Consider the following 15,281-nt stretch of genomic DNA (forward strand, 5'->3'; position numbering starts at 1 on the left):
GATGATAGATGATAGATAGATAGATGATAGATAGATAGATAGATAGATAGATAGATAGATAGATAGATAGATAGATGATAGATAGATAGATGATAGATGATAGATAGATAGATGATAGATAGATAGATAGATAGATAGATAGATAGATGATAGATAGATAGATAGATATAGATGATAGATAGATAGATAGATAGATAGATAGATAGATAGATAGATGATAGATAGATAGATAGATGATAGATAGATAGATAGATAGATAGATAGATAGATAGATGATAGATAGATAGATAGATAGATAGATATAGATTGATAGATGATAGATGATAGATGATAGATGATAGATGATAGATGATAGATAGATGATAGATAGATAGATGATGATGATGATGATAGATAGATAGATAGATAGATAGATAGATAGATAACACCCCTTTAAGAGGGGGACCCTGGAATCGCTGCCCCAGGGCAGTGAGTCACCACTTCACATCACACACACACACACACACACACACATTATAGGGAAGAAAAGACTAAAGGATTCCACCCAAGGCAATAACCACCAAAGTTGTGACGAATTGCTACAGGGAAGACAAAACCTGCCAGTGCAGGAAAATTTCTTCCCGGTCCTTCAACAGCAACCATTCAAAGACCGTAGCAGTGCCTGCTAAGCAGGAATAAAAAGTTAACCTGCAAACAAGAGACATTAAACAAAGGGAGGGGAGGGAGGGTGAATTTCCAGGGCCGACTGCCTGGCTATTGTCGGCTCCACCCCCTGTTTATAAATGGGGCTGGCTCCACCTCCCAGCAAGAAACTTGATTACTGAAGCTGGGTGTGAACCTCCAAAAAATTAACACTGAGAGGCAAGCCAGCTCCTGTTTGCCAGTAAGCTCCCTGGGAACTGTAGCACCACGCTTGATCCCGCAAAGGGCACCCACAATGTAAAGTGTGAGTGCTCATTCTGCCTAAGCCTGGCAGAGGGAAAGCAAGCTATTAAAATAGTGGGTTGCATTGAGTTCTCAGGTCACACAACAGAGTGGAAGGGGCTTATTCAGATCCAGCCTAAGTCCCCCTCCTTAGGTCCCATCTTTGCCACACCGTGGAATGTCCCATTTGGCGGTGGGCGTGGGGCTCAACGTCCCTTTTATTTATTTCTATCAGCATTTATTGTTGTTGATGTTGTTTAGTCATTTAGTCGTGTCCGACTCTTTGTGACCCCATGGACCAGAGCATGCCAGACACTCCTGTTTTCCACTGCCTTCCGCAGTTTGGTCAAATTCATGCTGGTAGCTTCGAGAACACTGTCCAACCATCTCATCCTCTGTTGTCGCCTTCTCCTTGTGCCCTCCATCTTTCCCAACATCAGGGTCTTTTCCAGGGAGTCTTCTCTTCTCATGAGGTGGCCAAAGTATCAGAGTCTCAGCTTCAGGATCTGTCCTTCCAGTGAGCACTCGGGGCTGATTTCCTTAAGAATGGAGAGGTTTGATCTTCTTGCATGGATCACTGCCTTGCCGTGCCGAAAGGGCTTGAATAACTCAGAGCTATTAAAATAGTGGGTTGCATTGAGTTCTCAGGTGGAAGGGGCTTATTCAGGTCCAGCCTAAGTCCCCCTCGTCGAGCAAGGCACCCAAGATGGACAGGTCATAGTGGAGAGTTTTGACCAAACGTGATCCACCTGGAGCAGGAACCGGCAAACCACTCCAGTATCCCTGCCAAGAAAACTCCATGGACAAAGACAACAGGCATATCAGCATTTATACAGCTATTTTAATTCCACACCTTGGAAAGGTGGGAAGTATGCAAAGAAAAACGGTTCAAAATGCCGCAAAAGTTCCAGCACTCACAAGGAGCTCTCCTTGGTTGAGTTCCCACTTAACAACAGTTTGACAAAGCACAGGTGCACATCAGTTATCCGGAAGGGGTAAAACATGCAAGGGAACAATGCATGGATTCTGAACTTGGGACTTGGAAACCCTGGGGAAATGTGCATACCTAGAGTTTCTGAAGGGCCCTTACTTGCATTTTGATCCTGTACATACCAGGCCACGTCCAATGTTGAAGTTCTGCTGGAACAAGCGAATTCTGTGTGTTCAGCAGAATTTCCTCTTCCTCTTCTTCATCAGGTGGCGCAATGGGTCAGTGCATCTGGCTGCTAACCAGAAGGTTGGTGGTTCGAACCCACCCAAGGACAGCTGTGAGTAGGATTTCTGCATTGCATGGACTAGATGATCATCAGGGCCCCTTCTAACTCTATGTCTCCTCTTCCCTCCAGCCCCCTCATGTACCCTTAAAATCAACTATGGAGAAGTGGGGCACCCTCTGGGGAAGTTTTGGGGGGTGCACAGGGTAAGGCGGGGGAAGGAAATTGAAGTCCGAGTGGGCCAGTGGAACTCCACTGGTGTGCCATTAAGTGGAACCCTCCAAGTCTTATCAAACTTACTCCCAGTACATAGGATTATAGCCCTGGTGTTTCTCATTGTAAGTGAAGGATTTTGTGGCAATCAGCATCTGTGTTCTCTGGTGGTGGCAATTCTGGACCCCATAATTAGTCATCAAGTCTGTTTCAACTTGAGGCACAAACTGCCTTCCTTCTTAACTCACAAATTACACAGGAGGATGGGAAGCTGCCTTCTGCCGAGTCAGACCATTGATCCATCTAACTCAGTACTGCCTAATTTGAGTGGCAACAGCATCAGACAGGCAATCTTTCCCAGCCCTACCAGGGGAAGCCAGGGGTTGAATCTGGGACCTTCTGCATGCAAGGAAGATGCTCTGCCATTGAGCTATTTTCCTTCACCAGAGCTTCCTCATTCTCAGCTGATTATTGCTTCCTTTCCCTTCCCTAAATCTAACCAAAGGAGTTAATTTAACTGTACGTACAGAGCTCCAAATCCTTTTCAGCTAATTCTCAGCTGAAGAGCCATCCATATATTTCCATTTAGAGTCCGACTTCCTAGCAGACATTATTACATCCGCATGCTGTCCAATTTCAGTATGTGTGCTTAGTGAAATATTTCTGCCGTTAAAAATCTGATTTGGACACTAAAGTGCCATTCAGGTTTTATTTATTGGGAAGAGGGAAGCAGAGGTTGTCATTCCGAAAAGAAACCCTCAAATCACTTTTTTTTTAAAAAAAAAAAAGCAGGGGGAGGTGCATAAAACATTTGTCTGGTTGGGAGCCTGCCAGGCTATCAACAAACCCTGGCATGGATCTAGATCTGGAGCTGGAATCTGTGAGGTCAACTCGATTGGGCAGGGTGACCATGAAGCAAATAACGGCAATCAGATAGCCAACAGAAGCAAGTCAGAACTGAGAAGCTTCCATTGTTGCTGAAGACATTCCAAAGCAGGGCTGGAGAACCAGTGGCCCCCTTCAGATAGACTCCAGTTCCCATCAGCCCCAGGCAATGTGACCAATGTTCAGGAACATCTGGAGGGCCTGAGGTTTCTCACCTGTTTCCCCCACCCCTGTTCTATAGTGTGGTGAAAGTGGTTTAGACACACATTTGCTGCCTTTAAGGACGGGGGAGAAATTCCATTCAGAATGCACTTAAAGCCAAATCTATCCAGTTTGCACATTCCAAAACAATGCCCAATCCAAAACACAGCACTTGGGATCATAGAACTGTAGCATTGCATACCTTCCAGTATGTAGCGACCCCAAACCAGGACACCACCTTCTGGAGCAAGTCATGTTATCTACGCAAGATTGCTGTCCCAGAAAAAGTCTTAAAAAGCAGAGACATCACCTTGCCAACAAAGGTCCGTATAGTTAAAGCTATGCTTTTCCCAGTAGTGATGTATGGAAGTGAGAGCTGGAACATAAAGAAGGCTGATCACTGAAGAATTGATGCTTTTGAATTATGGTGCTGGAGGAAACTCTTGAGAGTCCCATGGACTGCAAGAAGATCAAACCTATCCATTCTGAAGGAAATCAGTCCTGAGTGCTCACTGGAAGGACAGATCGTGAAGCTGAGACTCCAATACTTTGGCCACCTCATGAGAAGAGAAGACTCCCTGGAAAAGACCCTGATGTTGGGAAAGATGGAGGGCACAAGGAGAATAATAATAATAATAATAATAATAATAATAATAATAATAATAATAATTTATTATTTATACCCCGCCCATCTGGCTGGGCCTCCCCAGCCACTCTGGGCGGCTTCCATAAAAACCAAAAATACAATAAAATATCACACGTTAAAAACTTCCCTGAACAGGGCTGCCTTAAGATGTCTTCTGAATGTCAGGTAGTTGTTTATCACTTTGACATCTGCTGGAAGGGCGTTCCACAGGGCGGGCGCCACTACCGAGAAGGCCCTCTGCCTGGTTCCCTGTAGCTTTGCTTCTCGCACTGAGGGAACCGCCAGAAGGCCCTCGGCGCTGGACCTCAGCGTCCGGGCAGAATGATGGGGGTGGAGACACTCCTTCAGGTATACTGGACCGAGGCCGTTTAGGGCTTTAAAGGTCAGCACCAACACCAGCACCAGAAGGGGACGACAGAGGACAAGATGGTTGGACAGTGTTCCTGAAGCTACCAGCATGAGTTTGACCAAACTGCGGGAGGCAGTGGAAGACAGGAGTGCCTGGCGTGCTCTGGTCCATGGGGTCACGAAGAGTCGGACACGACTAAATGACTAAACAACAAAAACAACAATCCTACATGACATCCCGAAATGCATTTTTTGTCCCATGCCCCCCAAAAGTGCAGCCTAAAATTGTGCGAGATCATGGCAGCCATTTTGGCCGCTGTCCTCTCACAAGAAAAAACGAGATGTTCCATTTTTGCCAGGATAGTTGATGGATATGGAATTGTAGAGGGTATGCGGAGGCAACTAATTCTGCTTTTTCCCCATTCCTCCTCCCTGCTGAGTTCTCCAAGGGAGACTAAAGGAAGAGGAAGCTGACAACCACTGCCACCAACTGGAGCAGATGTAAGAAGGCAGGTAGAACTCAGGCTGGCTGAGTTTGGTCCATTTGCCGTTCTGGGTCACGCTGGAGATCAGAGCAAGATGATCAGAGACAGCAGGAAACATTTCTCAATGTGCATGCTCAATCTCTCCCAAGTAAAAGGGATCCACTGGAGTTATTTTGCTGAAACACTCCCAGAAATCTTGCTGGAAAAATCCAAAGCATTGATGCGGCATGGCATGGCAATGGACCTGTCCAGATAAATTGCCTTCTTTGCCTTCCTTATCTTCCTATGGCTGTGATAGGCAACCACCCCATAGCATCAAATCTTGTGATAACAGTCATCATAACATTTAGCCTCCTGGCTTTATCTCTTTTAACCACTGGAAGACACTAACATTCATTCTGTTGCAAGCACAATGTTTCAAGTGCCAGGGATGATCCCCAAAGCAAAATGTGTTAGTAACCTGGATTATCGTCCCATCTGCTAAGTGATTTACGCCAAATGAGAGCGCAAAGCTAGGATTTCAGCTGAGTCAATTCCGGCTTTGGTTTAGATTTATCAAGTGTGTGTGTGTGTGTGTGTGTGTGTGTGTGCGCGCGCGCGCAAAAGAGATTATTTATTTAAACAGCCTGTACTTCACACCAGTGCACAGAGTCAAAAGAAACACAGTCAGGAAATCCCTGTTGAGGTCGTCTTTGAGGAGTGGAAGGAGAGATGTTAATGTGGATTTCTTTCTTAAAAAAAACACAAACCTAACCATAAGTATAAAAACAACCTAGATATACACAGAGCATATTCGGGTATAGATGTTGCCAACAATCAATCTTAGCAACTGTTGGGGCATGTTGTCCTGGTTGATTTATCAGGTATAGGTAACAGGTTCAACTAGGTAGGGGAAGAGTTGGAGCTGACAAGTAAAGGGAAAAATATTTATGTAACTTCAGAGAGTTGTAGGAAGTGAATCTATGGCTTCCCAATTGTTGTTTTACTCCAATTCCCATTAACCCCATTGGCAGCATAGTCAATGGACAAGGATGATAGAAGTTGCAGTCCAACAACATCTGGAGAAGATAGAGCTAGCAGCAGCAACCAGATGTTGAGGTCCACATCCAGGGCAGTTCAAAAACGCTTATCAAAATGACCAATGCAATCAAACCATTACAGTTTAGAGCTCAACATAGCCTACAAGACACCTAAAACAGATTCCTCCTCCATTATTCCCTCTCCCTGAGGAAAACAAACGGCATCCTTAAGAGGGCAGGTGCCCAGGACCCCACGTAGCAGAATGAGAAAGATGAGTTCCCAAAGGCAGCAGGGCTGGCTTGCCACATTTTGAAGGAAGTGATACATACACAGATACAGTGGTACCTCTGGTTACATACTTAATTCGTTCCGGAGGTCCGTTTTTAACCTGAAACTGTTCTTAACCTGAAGCACCACTTTAGCTAATGGGGCCTCCCGCCGCCGCCACACGATTTCTGTTCTCATCCTGAAGCAAAGTTCTTAACCTGAGGTACTATTTCTGGGTTAGCGGAGTCTGTAACCTGAAGCGTATGTAACCCGAGGTACCACTGTACACATTATCACTCAGTTGTCTGTTGTGGCACTTCAACAACTTTTAGGGTTATGCCATTGTGAGCGTGGACATGATTTAAACCAATGGTCTGACTTTGTGTCAGAAATGTAAGAAGCCTGTAAATGCTCCATACTTTTCGGTGGACAGATGTGCATACTCATTTGCAGACATCTGGAATATTATAATATCAGCTTTGATGGGCCTAAATGAATTTCCCTGATAACTCTCCATGGCTTCCTCGATGGGGTTTTCCCCATGGATTGCAGTGTAAACATAGGTTGGTGAGTGAAAATGGTAATGTAACGGGTTAGAATTACCTTCAAGCACTTTGAAGAGCAGGATAAATGCCTTGGAGTGGAAAGGTCAGCTGCATGCATAAAAGCATTTAATGTTCCTTGAAAGGTTTGTGAGCCAAATTACAGCTACTTTCAATTGCAGCATTCTACATTTATTAGTTAGACACAAATGTCTTATTTCCCAGATGTTTAAGGCAGGTTATTTTGTTTTTGTTTTTTTTTAAAAAAAAAAGTTGTGATTTTAGATGCTGCCATTTCTTCATTGGCCTCAGTGTTATAAGTTTAAATAGTTTGTGGTTTGGACAAGAAGACAGATTTCTTTGCTGTTACATACTTTTGACTGACCACATCCCTGAGGTGTGTGGCGTGGTTTTTCAGGTTATTTACAGAAGCCGATTTTCAAAGATTAATGCTTCAATTGACTTGGAGTATAGCTTCAATTTTCTTCTTTGAAACGTACATCAAAACGCATTGTCTTTCTCTTTCCTGGCAAGCATTTTAGTGATTTTGCAGTTGGGTGACACTTGGTTGACGCCTTTTACTCATGTGCTGCTGCTGCAGGATCAGATTAGATTTTCTGAAAATATGTCACCATGATATATGGCTGCATGATTACTGTCATCTAGAAACTCCAGATTTGCCTGTTTTCACTGAATGAGGTGCCCAGTGCGACTTCATCATCATCATCATCTTCATCATCATCATCATTTTTATTTGTATGCCACCTTTCCACAGTTAAAAACAATGCTCAAATCATGACAAGATTTACATAATTACAAAAGTCATAACGAATAAATAAACCACATCAAAAAATATACAGCCAAATGGAAAACAATTTCCATATAAATCACAATCTCAAAACTAAGAATACAGCATTAATATCACAGTTTAAAATGACATAGGTAAAAAATAACAGCAGTTAAAAAACAACAGAGTCCTCTCTGCTTAGTGGCAGCGGCGGCGGCAGCAGTACTTTATGGAGCCCATCAGGGCCCTGCCCTAGGCCAGGTGGTGAGTGGCAGGACTGGGGCCTTCAGGCGCTGAGCAGGAGAGTCCTCCTGGGTACTGACTTGAAAGTCAGGTTACTGGATTTGCCCCTTTTCATTCCAAGTCACATTTCTACCTCACATTTCTACCACACACCACAAAGCGGGCAGTGATAACTTCACTCAATGCGCACCACCCAATCTGTTTTCCCATGCATAAGTAAAAGTAAAGAGACCCCTGACCATTAGGTCCAGTCGTGATCGACTCTGGGGTTGCGACGCTCATCTCGCTTTATTGGCCAAGGGAGCCGGCGTACAGCTTCCGGGTCATGTGGCCAGCATGACTAAGCCACTTCTGGAGAACCAGAGCAGTGTACGGAAACGCCGTTTACCTTCCCGCCGGAGTGGTACCTATTTATCCACTTGCACTTTGACGTGCTTTCGAGCTGCTAGGTTGGCAGGAGCTGGGACCGAGCAATGGGAGCTCACCCCGTCGCGGGGATTCGAACCACCAACCTTCTGATTGGCAAGTCCTAGGCTCTGTGGTTTAACCCACAGCGCCACCCACGTCCCTTTTTCCCGTGCATGCAACCCCACAAACTCTGATTCAATTAAGGCGTCGACTGTGCATGCACCACAGTCTCCTCATGCACAACAGATGCTTTAATAAATGTACATACCTAGTTTTCAAATCAGATGGAAGCTGGTATGAGGGAAATGCAGCAAGCAGCAGTATTTCTCAAGAAACCACATGGTTGGGGCAGCACAGCCCATGTTGCTACCTGAGGTGGAACAGGAATGTGCCACTCCCTGCCTCCCATGCCCCATCCCAGCACCACTTCCACCACCCACAAAATGCTCCACCCCCACACACACCAAACTTGGCAACAGCTAGGGCGTTCCTCAAGGCCAGGGGTGTCCAAACGTTGTTCAAAGAGGGCCAGATTTGATGAAGTGAATATGTGTGAGGGCCGACCAAAGGGCCGATCCAGAGTTGTTGACCTTTTTTAGAATTGAAGTTGTTGAGCTTTAAACTGGGGTCAGATTAAACCGACCAGGGGGCTGGATTAGGCCCCCGAAACAGACTTTGGACATGCCTGCTTAAGGGCTCAAGGCATTGCTGCTCATCTTCTCCAGCTCAGGGTGAGGAAGATAAATACAGTGGTACCTTGGGTTAAGAACTTAATTCGTTCTGGAGGTCCGTTCTTAACTTGAAACTGTTCTTAATCTGAGGTACCACTTTACGTTTCTGAGCACAATTCAAAGTGTTGGTGCTGACCTTTAAAGCCCTAAACGGCCTCGGCCCAGTATACCTGAAGGAGTGTCTCCATCCCTGGCCCAGACACTGAGGTGCTCCAAGGACCTTCTAGCAGTTCCCTCACTGAGAGAAGTGAAGCTACAGGGAACCAGGCAGAGGGCCTTCTCGGTAGTGGTGCCCACCCTGTGGAATGCCCTCCCATCAGATGTCAAGGAAGCAAACAACAACAGTGGTACCTCGGGTTAAGAACTTAATTCGTTCTGGAGGTCCGTTCTTAACCTGAAACTGTTCTTAACCTGAGGTACCACTTTAGCTAATGGGGCCTCCCGCTGCTGCCGTGCCGCCGCCACACAATTTCTGTTCTCATCCTGAAGCAAAGTTCTTAACCCGAGGTACTATTTCTGGGTTAGAGGAGTCTGTAACCTGAAGCATATGTAACCTGAAGCATCTGTAACCTGAGGTACCACTGAAGCAACACCTTGTGCTAGTATGCCACCCTCTCACCGGCAACAGGGAAGCATTCTGGTGGTGGCTGAAGCAGTGAGGTTGTTTGGGGTACTAGTTTTCTCTCTCTCCCTCTCTCTTTTACCCCATCCCCACCTGTGTTTGTAAGAACATAAGAGACATCAGAAGAGCCCTGCAGGATCATTTTGAGGACCCAACTAGCCCAGCATCCTGTTCCCACAGTGGCCAGCCGGATGCCTGTGGATTGATTAAAGCAAAATGAATAAACTGAACATCTTCTAAACATTTCTATTGTTTTCCTGACACAAACAAAAGTTAAATGCTGAGGCCCCCAGATATTAGCTAGGTAAGCTGGGTCCACCCTTCTGAACTTATCTAAGCAAGCAAGATGACCCTTATGTTCTTATTTTCACTGCTTCTTTCAGAGATGAGCTGTACGGATAAAAATAATTCTCGCTATGACCAATAGTGCCCCTTGTTTCCTAGAACTCCAATCACCCGGCAGAGAAGTTGGAGGTCATAATCTGTGCCAGCCAGATATTTCTCACGGAAAAATGAATCACACGACATCATTTAATATAAAAAGACATCGGAAATGTCAAAACAAGCCCACTGTTTGGTGGTGGGTTTTTCCTTTATAGTTCAGGTCCAGGTTCAGACCACCCATGCAGTTTGCTGAAGTGAGTAAGTTCAAGTGGCAGATTTGGGACATTTTTCAGAGGTCAATCAGGGTTGGCTCGCGGCCAGCTTTATCCTCATGAAGACCTGGGATGGATGCAAGATGTTCTTTCAGGAAAATGTTCTTGATGTCTCCGAAATACATGATCAAGAACAAGCTTGACAGGCTCCAATAACCCAAAGGCAGAAGAACCGAGGCTTCATACACAGTTGTCCTGTACAGTACAACCTACGGAGGACTAGCGCTGAAGAGGTTTCCAGTTGGTTCCACATTTTAGTGTAAGAAGAGCCTGTTGGATCAGGCCCATCTAATCCAGAATCCTGTTCTCACCAGATTCCTGTGAGAAACCCGCACACAGGGCCCCAGTACAAGAGCATTCTCCACTCCTGTGGCTTCTAGCACATGGCATTTTGAAGCATTACTGTGCCTGGCTATAGAGGCAGAGCATAGTCACTTAGAGAGCCAGTGTGGTGTAGTGGTTAAGAGTGGTGGACTCGTAATCTGGTGAACCGGGTTCGCTTCTCCGCTCCTCCACACGCAGCTGCTGGGTGACCTTGGGCTAGTCACACTTCTCTGAAGTCTCTCAGCCCCACTCACCTCACAGAGTGTTTGTTGTGGGGGAGGAAAGGAAAGGAGACTGTTAGCCGCTTTGAGACTCCTTCGGGTAGTCATAAAGCGGGATATCAAATCCAAACTCCTCTTCTTCATGATGGCTAGTAATTTTCCCATTACGCCCCCGCCCAACTCCAAATGATCCACAAATTAGATCCATTTTTCCCTGGGAGCTTTCTGGGAACATTTCGAAACAGATTTTATACAAATACCTGCTGGAAATGTAGAAGGTACCTTTTATCATATGTGATGGTCATCATAAAGGCTTTCTAGGAAATGATATATAAGGAACTGTAAAAAATTTTTAAAATAACTTTTGTAAAAAAAACAAAAAACAGAAAACTTTCTGTTAGGAATTATAGGTACTGATATTCCAAAGGAACAGAAAATACTCTTAGGATGCTACTAGCCCAGAGATGGAAAAAGAACGAGTCCCTACCAGAGAGAAATGGGAAACTAAGCTGTTGGACTACGCTGAAACGGCAAAACTGACCAGAAAACTCAGAGACCAAGAAGACAAGAAATTCAAGAAAGAATGGGGAAAGTTTATAATTTATTTAGGAGACCATTAGCATTAGCAGGATTTTAATCTCACTTGTAATGTAACAAATACTATGGACAATATGGATAGATACAAAACATAGCCTATGAAATAATATGCAGTTGGAAATGTTGACAATAGGATCCATGGAGGGGATGGTGGGGGAGTCTTGAAATTCAGAGAAATCTCATTTTATGGATATGTATTTGGTATTGCAATTAATTTACATTTGTAAAATTTAATAAAAATGATTTCAAAGCAAAAACAAAACGGATTTTATACTGCCCATAGACCTACTCTAAGCAGCTGAAAATTTCAAAGGAAGCAAAAGGCAGTCCTGTTGCTGATATTAAAACAAACAAAAAGCAACAACAAAGGCAAGGCACTTTTTAAACCCACTCCTTGATGCTTCGTTTACTGGCGCTGCCAGTGACCAGACAGGAACATGAACCCAGCTGCCACACTGGCGGGGGGGGGGGGTGGAGAGAGAGAACCAATTCAATTCAGCAGCTGTTCTACCTGTCAGTCTTGGTTGTTCTGTCTCTCATTGTCAAATTGGAGACGTGCTCAGCGAAAGAGGCTCTGTTGCTCTGTACTTTACGTGTGCCATCACGTCTGCCTTTAAAAAGACACTGACATGCATTAGTCCTTTGGTCCTCCACAACAAATTGTATAGAAAGATGACACAGCCGCAGCCACAATTTCTTCACCTTCTCCTGCATCCATAAATGTCATCTGCCCCTGACACCCAGTGTCCCTTTCAACGTATCATTTCAACAGGAAACATTAGGCTTCATCCTGCCTCTCAATTCTTCCTTGCAAACCAAGCAGCTCACCTCCCCCAGTGCACCCTAAGATTTTAAAAGCTTCCTTTTAAAGCTTCCTTTTTTAGGGTTGTCAGCCAATGAAAAGGATGCTAGTAAGATCTGACAGTGTATGGGCAGGCATCCACTCACACAACAACCGGATTCCTTCTTCCTCTCTTCCCACCTGCACTTGCATCAAATTTGCACCAGAGGGTTGGGAGTGTTGGACTTTCTTCGCCAACCGAGTTTGCGCAGCAACTGGGGCAATGGAATAAAAACTTGCCTGCAATATCTTTGCTTCCTTTTTATTTTAAAATAATAATAATAACAGCTGCAACTCACCGCTCTATACCAGCCAGTACCACACAAAGCATTTGGTCAACTTAAATACAGTTTTCAAAATAATCAATTACCCTATCACATCGCTGCATTCAGTGCAGCAGGTAAACTCCCCCCTGCTAATTAGTTAAATTGTCAAGATGCTACAGGTGTGTTGAATTGTCAAAAGATCACAGATTACAATTGTACTGTTGAGAGTGTATTAACTTATGGTCTGTGTGTGTGGTTTGGGAGCTGCACGGTCAGGGCAAAAACAATGCTGTCCCGGGTTGTAAAGACTGCGGAGAGAATAATTGGGTGCACTCTTCCCACCTTGGATCAAATCTATGCTTCCAGGTGCCATAAGAAAGCTGCAGAGACAGTGCAGGATAGTGCGCACCCCGGAAATTATCTCTTTCAGCTTCTGCCTTCTGGAAGAAGGTACAGGGTTATAAAGACTAGGACTAGCCACCTGAGAAACAGTTTCTATCCAAATGCGATTTTGGTTTTAAACACAGTGTAAGGTAGTCTCTATGAGAGTATATTGTATTTAATTATGGGGTAGCAGAGTTTTTAGGGGGCTAAACAGGTTGGGATAGCTGAGATAGCAGGCTTGTTGGTTTTTGAATGTTTGATGTAGATTTTTTCAATTTTGTTGTTCTGTATGGGACAATGACAATAAAGATTATCGTATCGTATTGTATCGATGTGCCGCCATGCAGGTTATACAGTGGTACCTCGGGTTAAGTACTTAATTCGTTCTGGAGGTCCGTACTTAACCTGAAACTGTTCTTAACCTGAAGCACCACTTTAGCTAATGGGGCCTCCTGCTGCTGCTGCGCCGCCGGAGCACGATTTCTGTTCTCATCCTGAAGCAAAGTTCTTAACCTGAGGTAATATTTCTGGGTTACTGGAGTCTGTAACCTGAAGCGTATGTAACCTGAAGCATATGTAACCCGAGGTACCACTGTAATTACCAACACACACCTCTGAGTAGCACCATTGGCCACATCAATATTAAGAAAACCTAACAGGGAGAACCAACTGGAGCAGATTTGGGGGGGGGGCCTGCAAGAGGCTGGATGAGGGAGAAGAAAAATGGAAGCCAGCATGGTTTTAACAGTCAATCACTCTTCCAAGGGAACTCTAGAAATTATAGCTGTGAGCAGAGCCAGTTCCACCATTAGGTGAAGTGAGGCAACTGCCTCGGGCAGCATATGCTGGGAGGCAGCGGTACTTCTCAGCTCTTCCTCCTGAGCTCTCTGAGCAGACCCTTCTGTTGGAGAAGAGAGCTGTGTGTCATGAACCTTGCCTCCACCTCTGTCACTACCAGTCGCATATGGTCAGTGGACTAGTGGGTCTAGCTCAGACCCCTAAATGTTCCTGGAAAATTAGAGTATTAAAATATTAAAGCCTGGTGCCTCCTTCCCAAAGCCCAGGAAGCGTCAGCAGAACCATCATTGCCAACACCTAGGAGCCACCAGGGGTGGAAGACTGCAGCGTAGCTAACCAGTGTGCAGGAGCCACCAGCCTTGGCACTGGGACGGAAAACATGTCGGGGGGGCAGTGCAGCACATGGCCTGCTGACCTTCTGCACCAAGCGCCCACCAGGACGCATAACTACTTAGGGGAATAGCTCAGTTTGCTGAATCCAATTCCAACCTGAAGTGGGGAGGGCGGGGTGCCCCACACTATTGGCAAATAGGATATGTGCCTGTAATGAAACTGGGAGACATTCTTGATCAGACTCATATAGGAGCAGATCCACAATCATAGTTTTAACATTAAGGAAGGGTTTTGATAACGTAAATGGACACATGATGTCCTAGTCTTTATGTTCACAATGTGTTATTAAAGTAAAGGTAAAGGGACCCCTGACCATTAGGTCCAGTCGTGGTCGACTCTGGGATTGTGGCGCTCATCTCGTTTTATTGGCCGAGGGAGCCAGCGTACAGCTTCCGGGTCATGTGGCCAGCATGATTAAGCCGCTTCTGGCGAACCAGAGCAGCACACGGAAACGCCGTTTACCTTCCCGCCGGAGTGGTACCTATTTATCTACTTGCACTTTGACATGCTTTCGAACTGCTAGGTGGGTTTAACCCACAGTGCCACCCACATCCCTAATGCGTTATTACTGTGTCTTTTTTATCACTTGATTTTTAATCGTTTTATGCTGCTATGTCAGTGAAACACTGCTCATATGTCCCTATGTAGCATTTTACCTTCTTTTACTACATTCAGAGTCCAATCCCCCTCCAATGGTATTTGAGGGGCGGTATTCAGTCCCCCCCCCCCACCCAGGATAACAAAGAACACGGAGGGAGAATTAAAATGTGCAGAGCAACCAGAAATAAGCAGCAGGGAAAGAAACAGCATTTTGGAAAATGGTGTGGCTGGATATCTTTTACATTACTTTTACAAACCAAAGTAAAAACTGTTCTAATTAGCAAGTATGCCCTTTGACGTTTTAGAATGACATATCTAGTATCGTTCTGATAATGGAAAATAACATTAAACAGGTCAGTGTAGATCCAGCCAAGGTCAATTGGCTTACAAAAACTTGCTTGCTTTTTCCTAAGTTGTTTCTCCCACTCCAATATATGGATGCTGTTGGATGTAAAAAGGAAATGATTTTTACATACATTTTACTCTGAAAAACAAAATCTTTATAAATCTAATTTACCCTCCCTTCAACTTCCCTCCTCTCCCTTCTACGGTTATTTTTTTCATATCTTTTTCGTTACTGCATTTCCAATTCAAATATATTTATAAATTTTCCCTTATCCTTCCCTTGATTATCTCTTACTGCATGTGTTTATATCAATCCCGCT

General features: G+C 44.8%; 1 long non-coding RNA gene across 1 annotated transcript in view; it reads left to right on the forward strand.

Moving 5' to 3' along the window:
- Positions 1-15,281, forward strand: part of LOC310762476 — a 531,937-nt gene that overhangs the window by 213,119 nt on the left and 303,537 nt on the right. The gene's annotated exons all lie outside the window — the stretch shown is intronic.

This window comes from Podarcis filfolensis (assembly GCF_964270895.1).
Source record: "Podarcis filfolensis genome assembly, chromosome: 5".
Taxonomy (NCBI): domain Eukaryota; kingdom Metazoa; phylum Chordata; class Lepidosauria; order Squamata; family Lacertidae; genus Podarcis; species Podarcis filfolensis.